This window comes from Patagioenas fasciata, chromosome 2, assembly GCF_037038585.1.
Source record: "Patagioenas fasciata isolate bPatFas1 chromosome 2, bPatFas1.hap1, whole genome shotgun sequence".
In the NCBI taxonomy this organism is placed as follows: Eukaryota; Metazoa; Chordata; class Aves; order Columbiformes; family Columbidae; genus Patagioenas; species Patagioenas fasciata.
In genome coordinates, this window is record NC_092521.1 from 94,225,874 (window position 1) to 94,238,864 (window position 12,991).

Sequence of the window (12,991 nt, forward strand, 5' to 3'; positions counted from 1 at the left end):
GACAATTACCTGGCCAAGCTACTCCCAGGCCTATCACAGGAGAGCTGTGAAGGGTCCATCTCCACAAGCCCAGAGGAGCATAGGGGCAGGAAGAAACCCAAATTAAGGACCTAGAGAAAAGGAGGCCTTGTCTGGTCCCCTCCCAGGGTTGTCCCAGGAGAGCCCCAGCATCCAGGCATAAAATCCATTGCCGTGAGCCATTAGGAGACACTCTCCAAGCCACTATTTGGACTAAGGGTATTGCTATTTGGGGGTGTAGAACATGTTGTGGGATGCAGGGGAAAAGGTTTTGGGGATTGCATGGGACTCATTGTGGGATGCCTAGGAAAGGAGACAAAGGTGGAAAAGGGAAGGGATTTAGATGATTTGGGGAGGAACAAATGTGGGAAGTGGAGGGATAACAGAATAAAAGGGTCTGTTTGCATGGTAGCAGGGGCTCGCCAGGTTGCTTGTCCAGCATGGTCTGTCCTGTCTTCTCATTAAACTCCACCTTCAGCTGTTTTCCAGTAAGGGGGTTCTTTATTCCCTGTGGGTATGGGGGGCCTGTGGTGCAGCAACTGGAGCAAGTGCAGGTGTGTGTGTGTGTGATGGTCTGTACCAGCAGCTCTAGTGGGGCTGCAGCATCAGAGCCTCATATGTCAAGCTGGGAGCAACTGGAAAGACTGGGATCCAGATGCAGCTACTGAGCACACCAAGTGAACCCAACTACTGGAGGGGTCCGCCTTGGACATGTAGATATTTTCCTATTAATGAAACTCCTGCTTAGCCAGGGTGGGGAGTGGGATGAGGGTGTTAGTGTTGGTGTGAGTGCTCTGAGCAGCTGGTATCTGTATGTCCAGCCATATATATGTATATAGATGCATGTATGTGATGTCTATGTGTGTGTGTGCCTGTTGGAAAAAATTGTTTTGCTTTGCTACTTGGTTGAACCTGGGGGCATGGAGCAGCAGCAGCCTTGCCTCTCTCAAGCTGCTGGATTTGGCTTATTTTCATCTTAACAGTGCCATGTGTCAGTGATTTGTTCTGGATAGACACTCACCTCTCTTGTGGCAAGGAACTGCTCTTCTGGCCTGCGACATGTGTGAACACTGTTGTAAATCAGTGATGTTCTGTCTTGGAATCAAAGTTCATTATCTTATCTTATCTTTTGAAACTTCAAAACTTTTTCAAGTTTAGAGAGCATAAGAAATACCCAACTGGATCTCAGCAGGGTCCATCTGGCCCAGCATTCTGCCTTCAACAGAGCCAACAGGACATAGTGTTTAAGGACAGCACATAAGCCTGGCCATTCTCCGCAGTCCAGTTCCCTCATGCTGTCCATAGGCACTGGATTAGGGATGTCTGTCTCATCGCTTTAGTATATAGACATTTATGGAGCTGTTAATCCATGAATCCTTTCAATTAATTGCTATCTGCGTCCAGCATTCTCCGGTAGCAAACTGCCGCAGTTAACTACCAATCACATTAAAAAGTACATTATTTTATCTTTTTTTCTCAGTTTCCTTTTTTTTTTTTTTTTTTCCAATACTCAACGGGCATCCTCTGGCTCAAGCATTTTGTGTTTTGTTAAATAGCAGTTTGACATTCACCATATCCACTGCCTTTGTGATTTTAAAAATCTTGTCCATAGCTCTCGCAGCCTTTCTCCAAACTCATGACTGGTTTAGTTTTTCAAGGGAAGGTTTGAAAAAAATAATCTCGTACAAGCACCAGGACTGTGATGTTGCTTTATGTATTTGTAAAAGGTGGAAGAGGGAAAAAAAAAAGTGACTAGAAGGTAATAGCAGTCCCTCAGACATTTACAGAGGCTTTTCCACAAACCAGACCTTATGCTAAATAGTTTTGACATATTTTTGTTTAGTAGGTATCATAAGTAAATGGTATTGTCATCCAAACATAGAAAACTTGGTGTGAAAAATATTGCTGTCTGCACTTGTTGCAGTCGGTCTTGCGGAAGTAATATTGCTCTGGATTATTTTTTGTGATGGACATGTTCAAGCTAAAGATGAGCTAAACTCTGCTTTCACGCATTTGTTCTCACACATGGCCCAGCAACACCTTTGCATAAAGGAAGACAAGTTCTATAGTGTGAACTCTGAAAAGGGTGGGGTTGCAGAGATTTACATGATGGTAGCAGTTGGCTTTCAGCATATCAGATGTTATAGACATCATTGCTTAATTTATTTCTGACTCTTAATCTAAATTCCTGTCCTGGCAATTGAAAAATAAATTTTACATAGAAAATTAATATAGCAATAACTGAGATGTTAAGGGTGCTCTTTTCAAATGAAAAACGTCCTCTGCCATTTTTTTTGTAGTTTCTTAAATGTCTGAATAGGTAGATTTCTTGGTAATATGAAGTAAATGAAATGATTCATTTGAAGCTTTAGTGTCTGAAAGCCACAGGAAAAAAAAAAAAAATGTTTTGAGCTAAACAAGTGAACAAAAATGTTCACATATTCATGTAAGTTATTTTAAATTACAGTCTAGTGTATACAGATTCACGTGACCTATGGTTATATATGTTTTCTCATTGTTTGTTTATTTTGTCTTTCAGTTTATCTAGATCAGTTTAGATTTGTTGGTTGGTTTGGTTGGTTTTTTTTCCATCTCTGATGTGGATGGGGAGTGTCATTTTGTGGAATTTATCACAAGTTAACTACTGCTCTGTCAGTAGCGGAGCTGTCAGTGGCACAGCATATTTTCAGGGAGGAATTTTTCAGCAGTTTAATCATGCTGGGTTTCTGCTGACTGGCGTTGTGCACTGATCAGTCTTAACTTTGTACATGTGTGGGATTTAAGTTAGATTTAATTGACTACAAAAATACATGTATTTAAAACCTCATTTTGCCATTAGCTGTATTAATTCCATTAAGTGCAAATTGGAATAGGTCTCTATTAAGCACAGAGGAGACAGCAAATGAGCAAACATAGTTTTCGAGTTTGCAGATTTGGGTTATTTAGTATAAAGTTGCAACTGGGAGACCTACTTTTTAGGGTTTTTTTTGGAGTGATCATCTACAACTACGTTCAGATTATGAATATTTGAATGGCCTGCCACTTGAGGCCAGAAACGCTTTCATTAGGGACCATGGTCACCTTCTCGCTCAGTGAGTATGTAAGGTGGATAATTCTTGTGTCATTGCAGTAAAACAGACTGTGCTGCTCTTTAGCTTTGATGATATCTCCCAAGGCAGTTTTACACCCTGGGTGTATAGGCCTGCTTTGGGGTTGAATTTCATCTTCTGACGCATGCACAAGTTTTCATTTGTGTGACAGAGAAGGTCTCGCTCCCGGCGAGTGCTCCATGTGGCGTTCTTCAAAACCTGGAAGGGATGGTGAGCATGAACTACAGAAAGCTCCTTGAAAAGGCGGTGAAAGCTTTATCTGATGTGGGACCCAGTGGGTATTGTGGTCTGGAAACCAGTCACCTGAATCCAGCTGCTTTATCTTTGATCTGTCATTGGCCTTCCCTGCTAAGAAAGCCATCCCAATAAAGTCTTTCAGCCTTCTGGACCGGTAAAGTCTAATCCTCACAGATACTTGTGATTACCACAGAGCCAGGTCTTCCCCAGAGCCAGTTCAGCCACTAAATGCCAATATGAAGCACTGTAAGCGTTTGTTTTCTTCTTTATCTGTTGCAGCAGCTCTCTGCCTGCCACAGCAGTCTGAGTCCTGGGCACATCAGCTCCAATAATAATGTTGTTGTGTTCTTTAGGACTAGTGGAACTAACTTGCTTATCTCCATACTTGGCACCAGTGATTCTAAGACTGCTGCCTAGATCTCTGTCTCTGCTTCTGAAACTGTTCAGAGAACTAAAGCTGGTGACAAACTCTAGCAACACCAAGATTTGCCGTAAAATGAATGGCGGATCCCCAAAAGAACCATCTCATGGCCTCATGTATACTCTGCATTTGCAACTGATCCTGGGGTCTCTCTGGGTGTTAGGAGAGCTATTCTGGGCTCAACTACATCATTTCATATAACTGCTTCTTGCCGTGTCATGGCCAAAAGGATCAATGATAAATGGCTGGATCAGATGGAAGATGGATTGCCTCATTCTGCTTCTCAGTCGTGGTGATTGCTGTCTCCTCAGAGCATAGCATGATCTGGGATGGTCTGAGGACAGGCGTGTGTTCCTCAGCCCCTTCACAGTTTAGGCTTGCAAACTGTCATGGTTGTTTGTCAGGTGAGAATTCATCCCTCTGAATAAGCTGCCATTCTGGTTTGATCAGGTTTTTGACTTTCTGCAGTGTTGTGGTTTAACCCCAGCTGGCAACTAAGCCCCTCACAGCCGCTCGCTCATTTTCCCGCAGTGGCATGGAGGGGGGAGAATTGGAAGGGTAAAAGTGAGAAAACTTATGGGTTGAAATAAAAACAGTTAAATAGGTAAAGCAAAAGCCCTGTGCACAAGCAAAGCAGAACAAGGAATTCATTAACCACTTCTCATGGGCAGGCAGGTGCTCAGCCATCTCCGGGACAGCCAGGCTCCATCATGTGTAATGGTGACTTGGGAAGACAAACACCATTAACTCCGAATGTTCCCCCCTTTCTTCTTCTTCTTCCCCCAGCTTTTATTGCTGAGCATGATGTCAGATGGTCTGGAATATCCCTTTGGTCAGTTGGGATCAGCTATTCCAGCTGTGTCCTTCCCAACTTCTTGTGAACTCTCAGGCTCCTTGCAGAAAAGGCCTTGGCTGTGTAAGCCCTGCTCAGTGGTAACTTAAACATCCCTGTATTATCAACACTGTTTACAGCGCAAATCCAAAACACAGCCCCACATAAGTTACTATGAAGAAATTTAACTTTATCTCAGCCAAAACCAGCAGGAAAAGGGGAGATAGATAGACTGTCTGTACCAATTTCTTCAATCAGTAAAGTTTTAAACAGTTGACTGATTGTCACTGCAAGCTGTATGCAATTGTCTTGGTTTACCAACACAACTACAATAGCTGCTCACTCACTCCCTCCTTCCCCCTCCCCAACAGGGGACAGAATCAAAAGGGGAGGGAGAAACTTGGATTAAGATAAACACAGTTTCATAAAATAATGAAATACTAATACACTACTAGTAAATATGTATATAAAATAGAAATAAAAGATACTCAAGGCAATTCCTCACAAACTTTGTCCACACCGAGCAGCCAGTCCCAGCAAGAGGCACCCTGGTCCTGAACAACGGATCCTGAAGACAGAAAAAAAAAACGGAAAAGGGCAGAAAGGCTGAGAGGCCTCTGCAAAACGGCAAAAAGCCAAACTAAACATCCCGAACTGAAACACCCCTGGCTCCGGCAAAAAAGAGTGAAGAAAAAAAAAATGCGTGTAAGAGAAAGCGCCTGAGAGAGAGAGTGGAAGATTCCCGCCATCCTTAAATATGAAGCGTGATGCTAATGGGATGGAATACTCTTATTGATTAGTCTGGATGTCAGTCAAGCTCTGCCCCGTCCATGCCCCCCTTCCTCGATGCCTCACACCTGTGAGCAGAGCACTCATGTCCTTGGCTCTCAGACCAGAGCAATTAAAAACACTAACTCTCTGCTGGGGTGTTATCTCATGTTCTCAAACTAAGTCCAAATAATGACTGTACTAGCTATAAAGAAGAAAGGTTTCTAGTTGCACAAAGAAAATTAACTCATTTTCAGTCAAACCAGCACAACAATATAAGAAATCCACCCTGAACTCAGCCTTCCATCCTTCTAGTGGCATGCAGGCATCTACCAGTCTCCTCATTTCTTCCCAGGACTGGCAGGTGTCTCTCTGTCTAACTTCAGGGAGAAGCATGCTTCCAGCCTGTTTTATAAGGGGACAGAGGCTTTTTATTATCCTGTTGCCTAACAATTGCAGCTGACTTCACTCAGAGAAAAAAATAGGAAAATTTACCTGTTGAACACCACCTTTCCTTCAAGGTCCGTGCTCTATAACATGGACCAGGTTCCATGGTCTCTTGGCTCTCTTTGTTACAGGATTCCTGGTCTCACCCTAAGAAAATAGGATGTTGTAAACAGCAGAAGGGAATAAGCTGTCAGTTAAGTTTCAGATCACTGTGTTATGTTGGTCCCCTCCAATTTATCAATTCGATGGAGTTTTGGAGTACCCACCTGAGCTGAAGGGATCAGGTCTGTCCTTAAACTGCATTAAGGTCTACTTGAGTCTGTCATTTGCCTGTCAACCAAGTTGCTGTACTTGCTCACTCCATCATTTTCATGTTCCTTAAAGAGCTTTTTCAGTTTCTTGCCTACTGCTGGGGTTGTTGCACGTGGAATTTGAAAATGATGCTGTTGCATCCTCCTGCATTCTCCATTGCAGATCCTCAACATAGCTGTTCACTTCTTGGTCTGTGAAGGTGGATTTGTAAGTTGTTCTCACATCTTCTAGAAGTACAGGCTGTTGTGACAGACCTCTCTGGATGATCAAGTTCCTGTCTCAAGGTACTACAAGTTTCTAAGACAGAGTTTCACCCAGCTCAGTTCTTTTTCCAGGATCTCATGCTTTGATATTAGTAGTGCTTTCTTCATTTGTTTTCTTAGATACAGAAACATTGTTGGCAGGCCGAAGAGTTTTGTCTGACTTGATCAGTGTTTTTTTTAAATGGCAGTAGGCTCTTTCAGTATTTGATGAGAAGCCACCAAGACAAAACCGTTCAAATCCCTGGTCTGGACTCCAGCAAAGTCCATGCAACTTCTGGCGTGTTGCTGGAAAATACCTTTACTTCCAGCCTGTCATGGGGCTACAACCTCCCTCTGTACTTACAGGGGGTACTGAAGCTTTAAGGCTGACAGGGCATTTGGTGGAGTGGCTCTATAGGTGGAGGTGATTCTGCCCCTCTGCTCTGTTCTGCTCTGGTGAGACCTCACCTCGAGTACTGCATCCAGGTTTGGAGCCCTTAGAGGAAAGACATGGACCTGTTGGAGAGGGTCCGGAGGGGGCCACCGAGGTGATGAGAGAGCTGGAAAAGCTCTCCTGTGAGGACAGGCTGAGAGAGTTGGGGTTGTTCAGCCTGGAGAAGAGAAGATCCCAGGAAGACCTTATTGTGGCCCTTCAGTACTTAAAAGGGGCTTATGAGAAAGATGGGGACAGACTTTTTAGCAGGGCTTGTTATGACAGAACAAGGGCTAATGGTTTCAAAGTAAAAGAGGGGAGATTCAGGTTAGACATGAGGAAGAAATGTTTTACAATGAGGGTGGTGCAACACTGGCCCAGGTTGCCCAGAGAGGCGGTAGATGCCCCATCCCTATAGACATCCCAGGCCAGGCTAGATGGAGCTCTGAGCAACCTGATCCAGTTGAAGATGTCCCTGCTCATTGCAAGGTATTTGGACTAGATGACCTTTGGAGGTCTCTTCCAACCCGAACTGTTTTATGATTCTATAGTCACTGTTCGCATGCAGGACTGTGAGACTCTCCATTCGCTTGCTTAGGTCCACGTATAACTATATGGAACTACCCATCGTGTGAACATACGTGTGAGCTATTGTGGAAAGAGTAAAGAGAGATTGTGTTTCAGCAGCAAGCATTCTCTGAGATGCACAATCCACATGCACATATGTTCCCCTCCCACACTTGCAGTCCCTTCAAAGTAGTGTGTTGGCATGGAGGAGATGCAACTGAAATTAAATGCCCTTTACCTTGTTTGCCCATCTGCTGGTTTTTTTTTTAACCAGAATATAATTTTTCTAATAAATTGAACAGTACTAAGATTTAGGTGAGAAAGTTTGTCATTATAAATGGAAGCAGGAGACTTTAGTTCAGAAACATAGGTTCTGTTGCAGATTCCTGGTAGACACGTTTTGTACCTTCAGAGTCCTTCCAAACCCTCCTTACCTTATCATCCCTCTAATTAAATGAATGCACATTATTGACGAAATTATAGAGGGAGTTTCAAGTTCATGATTATAAATATACCAAGTTTCTCCTTAGATAAACAAAAAGTTCCATATGTCTTACCTTAGAGATCGATGCCTTTTTTTTTACGTTGCCACGTCCCAGTTTACAGACAACTCTCATCAGCCCACCATCTGGCCTCGAAGGACCAGCCAGGTCCCTTCCCACCTTTCCCCTCCCGCAGGTGCTCCCTATCCTGCTTTGTGCCACTGCATCTCCCTGCCAAAAAGCAGGTGGGAGCTCTGTGTGCTGGTGATGCACCCTGCTCCCTTAAGTCATCAGCTGTGCTCAATGTTGGATCCTTTCATTCAAGGGAAAATAGGAAATCGAATGAGAAGGAGAGAAATCAAACAAAAATCTGGAAATGTGATGCTGAACAATTTAAGCATTCTGATTTACAGGCTTAAAGTGACCGTGTCCTCCACAGATGTTTCCCTGTTTTTTTCCTGTAGGTTCCAAGGACTTGAGCTTTCTGGAATTTTTGCTGCTGTGGTATCCACATATTGTCCTTAAGTCCAAAATGTTTCATTTCAATTTTGTATTTGTAGAAAACTATGCCTTACTTTTTGGACAAGAACTGTAACTAAGATCCAAAGTTTCATTTGATTATTTTCATCTTTCCGTCCTTATCTTCAGCAACCATATGGGCTAGAAATTCAGTCACTCTAAATGGAAGTATATAATCTTCAAAAGTTGCAAGTTACAGTAGTGTCCTGTTTGGTACTTAGTGCTGTTGAGAGGATTAGCTTGCTTTTTTATTTTCCTGTGGACATACACCAGAGCTACCTACGTCTTGCTTTCCAAATCTTCAAAACTACAAGCTAGCAATGGTATTTCATGCAATTCAGTTGCGCATTTTCCTGATGTCTGATTTCATAAAGTGTTTGTATCTACATGAAAATATGTCAACACATATGTCTGAGAGGTAATTTATTTAAATTGTTCTGTGTATGTCAAACTACAAAGCTGTAAATCAGGACTGAATTATCCTTCCAAAATATTTACAGCAGCTCAGACAGCTGTGATTGGCTTGATGCAAGCGGATCTCACATTTTTGTAAAGTCCCATCTATTCTTAAAATCTCTGGTGTTTTCACATTGAGGGAACATTGCATGCTGCTAATAACAATGATGACATGAAAGGTCCTTTCTGTCTCCAGGCACATTCAATGCAGGGTTTTGTGCCCACAAAGGACAGTGAGAAAACTCTCCAGACTTCTGTGGGAGCAGGAATAGTCTCTGATGTCATTTAACCTCATTTTTCATTGCTTTCATCTTCAGTAGTTAAGTACATTTTAATGTCTTCATTTTACCACCGGGGACAAACTGATAAAATGGAGATGTTTACATGTTGTTTGCTCTGAGAAACAACACTAGAAGATGGGCTTAACCCACGGAAGTTTTCTGGCTCCTGTAAACCTCCTGGGTTGTGAGTCAATCTCTATATCTGTTATTTCTATTTTCATTTTCTTTGGTTAGTACATTTACTTCAGACTACTAGCAGCTGAAATCTGCTCAGTAAAGCCACTGCTGGTGCTAGACACAGCAAGAGCTGGTGTTGTTTTGACAGGCAGACAAACAGATTTACAGTTTAAATTGAACATTTCATCCTTTGGAGCTATTATGAGAACTTGGTTAAAACATTAATGGGATGTTAAAGTAATAGTATTTTGACTTTTCCTGACAAGCATAGCAAATTCTTTGAGTGACGGTTCAGCAAAAGAGATTCCAACTTGCAAGTATCATTTTCAAAGGGACCTATGCAAATTAACATTATATAAAACAATTGTTGAAAAAGCACCTTCTTGACAGTAAATGGAAAGTGGCTATTTCAAATCACGGTACAGTACACTGTTAAATCAGTGGCTATGTTTTGAGATGCAGTAACATTTTGAGCTGGTGAGCTTTAGTGGATAGAAGGATTTCTTGCAAGTTTTAAAATCTGAGGACAGAACAAGCTTATTTTTGTGGTGGGAGGATGCTGAGCTAACAAACGAGCTAATTTGGGAGGCGTACCTACGCGTGTGTAGTAAATGCAGTAGCTTGCTAATTTTAGCTGATGTGAGCTGGGAGCAAGCCAGTTGTGGAAATGCAAGATTTTTCACTTGTTAGCTTCCTCGTAGTCTGCCTTGCATATGAGTAACGAGTGGTTTTTTTCATACTTTCCAGATACTCTATAGCTCAGGGAGTTGTTAATTTCCTTTGGCCTCCTTCTGAAGGGAAAATATAATATATAACTGGATGGTGAGTTAAAGACACTGTACCGCTCTCTGGTAGTCTAATGCAACTGGCTGACCTGGATGGAGTCTTTGTTAGGAATCTTCTGAAAAGGTGCACATGTGCACGTGTGAGAGGGTAAAAAGAGAGACAGTGCACACCTCTGGAAAAGGACAGTAAGACTGGGGGAAGGAAAGAGCTCTGAGTCTCTCAGAGATCTCACCATTGAGGACCTCCCTTTGATGCTGAAGCAAACCTACCCTGGGGAAGAGCTTCCCTCCCACCTCTAGCACACCAGGCCAAGCTTAGGACGTGCCCAGCGTCTAGATTTCCCTCAAATCAACTACTTCTCCCTCTTTGGTCATGTTCGCGGCACCGTTTAGTCCTAAAAGAAAGCCCTTCTGTGTAAGACTGTTCCTACTGGCTTTGCCAGAGCTCCTGTTCCTTTCTGTGTTTTTACATAGTACAGTTGTTAGGTCTGAGCTCTTTGCTGGACTTCGTTTCTCTTCACTTGCTACAGGCTGTATGGAAATCGCTCCATTTGATCCCTGCTTTTCAAATGGAAGATTATGTTAAAGAAATGCAGAAAATATGACTAAGGAGCTTTTTCTGTTTGAATGTCATCATGTGCAAAGAGAGTTTAATTAACATCTTGTTCCTTTCATTTTTGTTTTTTCCCCTCAGACTCATGTTTGTGGAGTTTATGTTCAGTATCTCATCTGACCAGATAGCAGTTGCTCATTGCTGATAACCCTTAAATGGGTTGCTGTTTCATGAGCCATTCTATAATGCTGTTTTAATGGCCTTTCTTCTTCTGTGTGTTAGGAGTGGAAGTTGTTCTAACGGTTTATTAGCCAAATCATTTTTTTTCCAGTAATAACTGATAATCCGTGACTTGCAAACGGATAATTTATTTATGAAACCGTTCACAACATTGCCTGACGTTCTAGGAAGATTTCCAGATGTCCCTGAGGTATTTTAGTTAATTTCTGACAGCACACTTTCTCTAACTGGTTATATTTAAACAGCTTTATTTTTACATGGATAACTGGATGGAGCTGGTTTCTGATTAGGCTTTGACTGTGAGCTTGTTAATTTGCCTTTGGGGATGCGTCTTGTCTTTTGTCATGTTTTCGAAGTATCCAGCAATGAAGAACTTCTCAGGCTAGGATTGCTGGTGGTGTTAGCTTTCGTAATGCTGTCTCTCCACCTGCTCATAGTCAGCGTGCTTTATCTTAACAGCACTTAAGCGGTGATTACTTGTCCTAGTTTAGAATTAAGGCTTCCGTGTAGATTAGGAATATAGTTCTAATGCAGAGCCAGGACAGAAACTCCACAGGGCAACATAATACAGTAAATGTTTTTTTTTAATTTTTTAGCATGTTTAAATGAAATCTGTAGTACACACCCCTCCTTGAATGTTCATGTATTGGCATTTTGTGAGTGGCCAGGCATTACCCATAGGTTGTGTTGTCAGCGTTTGCTGTTCTTGTGTTGCCTTTCCTCTGTCTATCAATGAAACGCTCAACTCCTGTGAAACCTGACAGTGGTTCTGTCCGTGCTAGCTTCTTTTACACATAACGGTGGGAAATCTCAAATCAGTATCCAGTGTCATGTTTCATTTCATATGTTTCATGCTGGGCAGGAAATTAACTCTTTTTGGGGAAAAAATCATCCATTTTGCTTTGCACTTTGTTTTCAATGTGCTAAAATGTTGAATTTGATTCCTGTTCACATATGGATGTTGGTATTTCTCAGCTGAGGCTCTAGTGTTACCTCAGTGGTCAGATGTCTGTTGGTGTTTGATCTCCATGATTTTCCTCATTAAGCACACTATTTTTGTGGCTAAAAATCTGCTGTATGTTACTTTCTTCACTCAAGCCAAGAAGCTAAATGCTCAAAATGAGACCAAGCTCTTTAAATAAAGGATCTTTCTTGGTCCGGTTAATATAGGGTAGTTATGTCCTTCAGAAGACTCGCCGCCAAGGTTGTCTTGACATGAGTAGCCATGACGTGAAAGTAAGCCATCAGAAAGACAGCCCCAGACTGCAACTTGTCATTTACTCTTTACCTGCCCCACGGCCAAACAAGAGTTGGCAGGCTCTGGCGTCTGGGATGAAACTGTATCACAATAGCTTCCTGGTGTGTCCAAGCCATGTGCCCTGGGGCGAAGGTGTCTCGCTTACTTTGTGCTAAAGTGTTATTGCATAATTGATAATAAAGCTAATCCGCTCTGCCCTCGCTAGTGGTGCCGTGGTATTTCATCTGGTGCGTGAGGAGTCGCCCAGAGCGCACTTCTCTCTGTGGCTGCATGTTTGCTTTATTTCACGTACACTAGGTTGGATGTATTCTGGATTCCCGGGGAATAAACTTCTATGTTTTGAATTAATGAGTGGATAACTTCTGTATCGCTTTCCCCTAATTTTGGTCAGTCCAGAAAGTTTTCCGCTTTCAGCTTTAGTGTGTCTCTGCAACCCAAATGCTGGTGAGAGAGTTGCTGAGATGCGGGGTCTGAGGAGCCTTTTCCTCACTCCCACACCAGCTCTTGTTTGTCCCAGGCTACTTAAAAGTATAGGCAGGACTGTTCTTTCAGGAATATGTAACTCAAAAGCGAGAAATACTTCCTTTTCCCAGTGTTACCTTCAAAGTGACAATTCACTCCTGTTAAAATATAATTAGTGGAAACAGTAGATTGCGTAGTTTAAACATTACATTTTGTACTAAACTTGATTAAACAATGTTTGAATGTTCTTAACTATTGTGTACTTTTGGTAACCAGCAATATGGGTATTTCTTACAATGTATTTAGTTGAAAACTTGTGTATTGCATACAAATAGACTTCTAAAGCAATGCCAGCCACATGTCTAGTGATGCTAAAGCTTCCCGTAACACA

General features: G+C 42.3%; 1 protein-coding gene across 4 annotated transcripts in view; it reads left to right on the top strand.

Annotated features, from left to right (window-relative positions):
- HIVEP1 (HIVEP zinc finger 1) overlaps window positions 1-12,991 on the top strand; it is a 125,639-nt gene that overhangs the window by 74,271 nt on the left and 38,377 nt on the right. The window lies entirely within an intron of this gene.